Source organism: Nomia melanderi, unplaced genomic scaffold (assembly GCF_051020985.1).
Source record: "Nomia melanderi isolate GNS246 unplaced genomic scaffold, iyNomMela1 scaffold0296, whole genome shotgun sequence".
Lineage (NCBI taxonomy): Eukaryota > Metazoa > Arthropoda > Insecta > Hymenoptera > Halictidae > Nomia > Nomia melanderi.
Window position 1 is genome coordinate 5,001 of NW_027475411.1, and position 5,000 is coordinate 10,000.

General features: G+C 50.7%; 1 non-coding gene across 1 annotated transcript; it reads left to right on the plus strand.

Annotated features, from left to right (window-relative positions):
• The first annotated feature begins 4,591 nt into the window (after positions 1-4,591).
• Positions 4,592-4,746, plus strand: LOC143175992 (5.8S ribosomal RNA). The gene has a single exon (XR_013000614.1). It is a non-coding gene; the product is annotated as a 5.8S ribosomal RNA (ribosomal RNA).
• The last annotated feature ends 254 nt before the right edge of the window (positions 4,747-5,000 follow it).

Below are 5,000 nucleotides of genomic sequence, written 5' to 3' on the forward strand. Positions count from 1 at the left end.
TCCAGATGACCTTGTGATTCCTTCGTCGGGCACTGGTAAAGGGTGGCGATGATGCGTTCTATAATAGAAATACCCGTCGTAGCGTTTCTTCCGAGTCAACCCGCTCACGAAACTCTCTCTCTCGTCGTGGAATCCCCGCGTCGGAGAGTAAAACGCCGAAGGCTTACTATGAAACTTACGTCTCTCGACGATGGGACGATCCACGCGAAGAGTTGTTACGTGCACGCGTATGGTGCGATTGCGTCGATTCGCTTTTCTGTACGGGGAGTAATAGAACGTTGAGTTGACTTATCGGGTCTTCGTTGGAATTACCGTCGCTGGCATTGTAAACTCCAGATGACCTTGTGATTCCTTCGTCGGGCACTGGTAAAGGGTGGCGATGATGCGTTCTATAATAGAAATACCCGTCGTAGCGTTTCTTCCGAGTCAACCCGCTCACGAAACTCTCTCTCGTCGTGGAATCCCCGCGTCGGAGAGTAAAACGCGAATTCATACTATGAAAACTTACGTCTCTCGACGATGGGACGATCCACGCGAAGAGTTGTTTACGTGCACGCGTATGGTGCGATTGCGTCGATTCGCTTTTCTGTACGGGGAGAAATAGAACGTTGAGTTGACTTATCGGGTCTTCGTTGGAATTACCGTCGCTGGCATTGTAAACTCCAGATGACCTTGTGATTCCTTCGTCGGGCACTGGTAAAGGGTGGCGATGATGCGTTCTATAATAGAAATACCCGTCGTAGCGTTTCTTCCGAGTCAACCCGCTCACGAAACTCTCTCTCGTCGTGGAATCCCCGCGTCGGAGAGTAAAACGCGAATTCATACTATGAAAACTTACGTCTCTCGACGATGGGACGATCCACGCGAAGAGTTGTTTACGTGCACGCGTATGGTGCGATTGCGTCGATTCGCTTTTCTGTACGGGGAGAAATAGAACGTTGAGTTGACTTATCGGGTCTTCGTTGGAATTACCGTCGCTGGCATTGTAAACTCCAGATGACCTTGTGATTCCTTCGTCGGGCACTGGTAAAGGGTGGCGATGATGCGTTCTATAATAGAAATACCCGTCGTAGCGTTTCTTCCGAGTCAACCCGCTCACGAAACTCTCTCTCGTCGTGGAATCCCCGCGTCGGAGGGTAAAACGCGATATATAATAGTATATGCCAGTGGTTCGCGCGCGTCGTCTCTGAGATACGCGGTCGACAGAGTTCCGAAAACACGTGATGTGCCACGATTTCCGTGCGTCTTACATCTTTCGACGATGGGACGATCCACGCGAAGAGAACGTTCGTGCTTGCGTGAGGTGCAACAGCGTCGATTCGCTTTTCTGTACGGGGAGAAATAGAACGTTGAGTTGACTTATCGGGTCTTCGTTGGAATTACCGTCGCTGGCATTGTAAACTCCAGATGACCTTGTGATTCCTTCGTCGGGCACTGGTAAAGGGTGGCGATGATTCGTTCTATAATAGTAATACCCGTCGTAGCGTTTCGACCGATGTCACCCGCCACGAATGTCTCTCTCGACGTGGAAACCCCGCGCCGAAGAGTAAACGCGAAGGCTTACCATACGAAAGAAAACGGTATTATACGCCTGTGGTATGTGCGTCTCGGCTCTGTGATACGCGATCGGCAGAGTTACAAAAAAACGTTGATGGGCCACGATTTCCGTGCGTCTTACATCTTTCGACGATGGGACGATCCACGCGAAGAGTAGTTACGTGCTCGCGCGAGGTGCGATAGCGTCGATTCGCTTTTCTGTACGGGGAGAAATAGAACGATGAGTTGACTTATCGGGTCTTCGTTGGAATTACCGTCGCTGGCATTGTAAACTCCAGATGACCTTGTGATTCCTTCGTCGGGCACTGGTAAAGGGTGGCGATGATTCGTTCTATAATAGAAATACCCGTCGTAGCGATTCGGCCGAGACACCCGCCACGAAACTCTCTCTCGTCGTGGAATCCCCATGTCGGAGAGTAAAACGCGAAGGCTAACTATATAAGAAACATATAGTATTATTTATGCCTGTGGTTCTCCGTTTGTCCTACTCTCAGATACGCGACTCGGAGAGTTACGAATAATCGTGATGGACCACGATTTCTGTACGTCTTACATCTTTCGACGATGGGACGATCCACGCGAAGAGATCATTCCTGCTTGCGTGAGGTGCGATAGCGCCGATTCGCTTTTCTGTACGGGGAGAAATAGAACGATGAGTTGACTTATCGGGTCTTCGTTGGAATTACCGTCGCTGGCATTGTAAACTCCAGATGACCTTGTGATTCCTTCGTCGGGCACTGGTAAAGGGTGGCGATGATTCGTTCTATAATAGAAATACCCGTCGTAGCGATTCGGCCGTGTCACCCGCCACGAAAATCTCTCTCGTCGTGGAATCCCCGCGTCGTAGAGTAAACGCGAAGGCTTGCTATAGAAGACTATAGTTTATACGCCTGTGGTTCACCGGTTGCCTGCTCTCCGGGGTACGCGATCGCGCAGGAGTTACGGAAGAACTTGATGGGCCACGATCTCCAAGCGGCTATATCTTTCGACGATGGGACGATTCACGCGAAGAGAACGTTCGTGCATGCGTGAGGTGCGATAGCGTTGATTCGCTTGTCTGTACGGGGAGAAATAGAACGATGAGTTGACTTATCGGGTCTTCGTTGGAATTACCGTCGCTGGCATTGTAAACTCCAGATGACCTTGTGATTCCTTCGTCGGGCACTGGTAAAGGGTGGCGATGATTCGTTCTATAATAGAAATACCCGTCGTAGCGTTTCGACCGATGTCACCCGCCACGAAATTCTCTCTCGTCGTGGAATCCCCGCGTCGGAGAGTAACCGCCGAAGGCTTGCTATAGAAGACTATAGTTTATACGCCTGTGGTTCACCGGTTGCCGGCTCTCCGGGGCACGCGATCGCGCGAAGGTTACGGAGGGACGTGAAGCGCCCGAGCAATGAAACGTCCGCAGGAGGAAACGAGCAACCGCCGAACATTGTTTCGCGACGTTTCCATAATGTATTGTCGTTTCGCTCGCATCCCGCTTCTTTCCCCTAGTTTCCTCGACGCGTAGTTTCGCAGCCTTAGTGGACGAATCATTCTCGATTCGAGGAAAGATATGCAGTGGGGCGTGCAATGAGCCCGCCAGAGACCACGATCTCCAATGCGTCTTTACATCTTTCGACGATGGGATGATCCACGCGAAGAGAACGTTCGTGCTTGCGCGAGGTGCGTTAGCGTCGATTCGCTTTTCTGTACGGGGAGAAATAGAACGATGAGTTGACTTATCGGGTCTTCGTTGGAATTACCGTCGCTGGCATTGTAAACTCCAGATGACCTTGTGATTCCTTCGTCGGGCACTGGTAAAGGGTGGCGATGATTCGTTCTATAATAGAAATACCCGTCGTAGCGATTCGGCCGAGTCACCCGCCACGAAACTGTCTCTCTTTCGTCGTGGAAACCCCGCGTCGGAGAGTAAAACGCGCGAAGGCTGTGACTGTAACATATATATATACAGTATACAATGCCTGTGGTTTTTGCGCGTGTCGGCTCTTCGGTATACGCGATCGGCCAGAGTTACGGAGGGACGGTGAAGCGCACGAGAAATTGAAACGGCCGCACGATTGGAACCGAGCAACCGTCGAACATTGTTTCGCGACGTTTCCATAATGCGTTTTCGTTTCGCTCGCATACCGCTTCTTTTCCCCTAGTCTCTGAGACGCGTTTTCGAGCCGTTCTTCTACTATCGATTCTCGTAGAGAGAAGGGACCGGGTAGTCTGGAAGTGGAACCCGCATCTTGCGTGTACCGTACACGGAATTGAGAGGACCGGCCGTGAAGCTCGTTTTAAAGCCGTGCGTCTGACACCCAACTCTTGCGCGCCAATTTCGCGGCAAGAGATAATATGGGACGAATGACCGGCAAAGAGCCAGCTGTGAAGTCTGTTTTTTTAATCGAATCCGTGGACGTGTGTATGCCGTAGCGTCGCTCGTCGTGTTCGTTCATGGTCGTTCCGAGAGAAAGAACGAAAGCGGTAACGAAGGGACCGGCCGTGAAGCTCGTTTTAAAGCCGCGCGTCTGACACCCAACTCTTGCGCGCCAATTTCGCGGCAAGAGATAACATGGGACGAATGACCGGCAAAGAGCCAGCTGTGAAGTCTTTTTTCATTATTTGCTTTCAATCGATCGATCGGTACGATTCGTGCAACGTTTCGCGCGATGCGACGCGAAAACATGCGCGCAACAATAGATGCGTCTGATCGGAAGAACGCGAGGGTCGACTGCACGCGATGGATTCAGTATCGGGTAGGATACAAAATATATCCCCGTCGTTTCCACGCGTGCGAGTCTTCTGCGTCTTTCGCGGGTTTTTGAATGCACTATACGCCCGGAACGTCGAGAAATATATACATATTACTTGAACGTTTTTCGTCTCGAAAGGCTTCGGTGTCGTCTCCAAGGCGACGCCTGAATCTCCTTCGCGCGCTGGTCGGAGATTCAGGTATCAACTTTTATCTTCTCTTTGAAAGAAGAGAGATATTAGGTCGAACAAATGAGAATAAAATTATATATGTGAAATATAAAATTTATACGATTACCCTGAACGGTGGATCACTTGGCTCGTGGGTCGATGAAGAACGCAGCTAATTGCGCGTCAACGTGTGAACTGCAGGACACATGAACATCGACATTTCGAACGCACATTGCGGTCCACGGATACAATTCCTGGACCACGCCTGGCTGAGGGTCGTTTACGTACCATACACTGCTTGCGTAGCTCTGTCAAATCCCCGCCGTCGTTCACCTCTTCGGATCGAACGTTTTTTTACCGAAGGGCGCAAAGAACGTTTCTGAGTCGGGTTAAGAGAAGGATGCTACGTACGAGCGAACGATGGGTGTCTCGTCGGCGTTTGTCGCGGACACGCGAAAATTCTGTGAATTTCACGGACAGTGTACGTTCTAGTTGTTGCAAAACGATCGGAATCGTTTGTATGGACTCGCGTG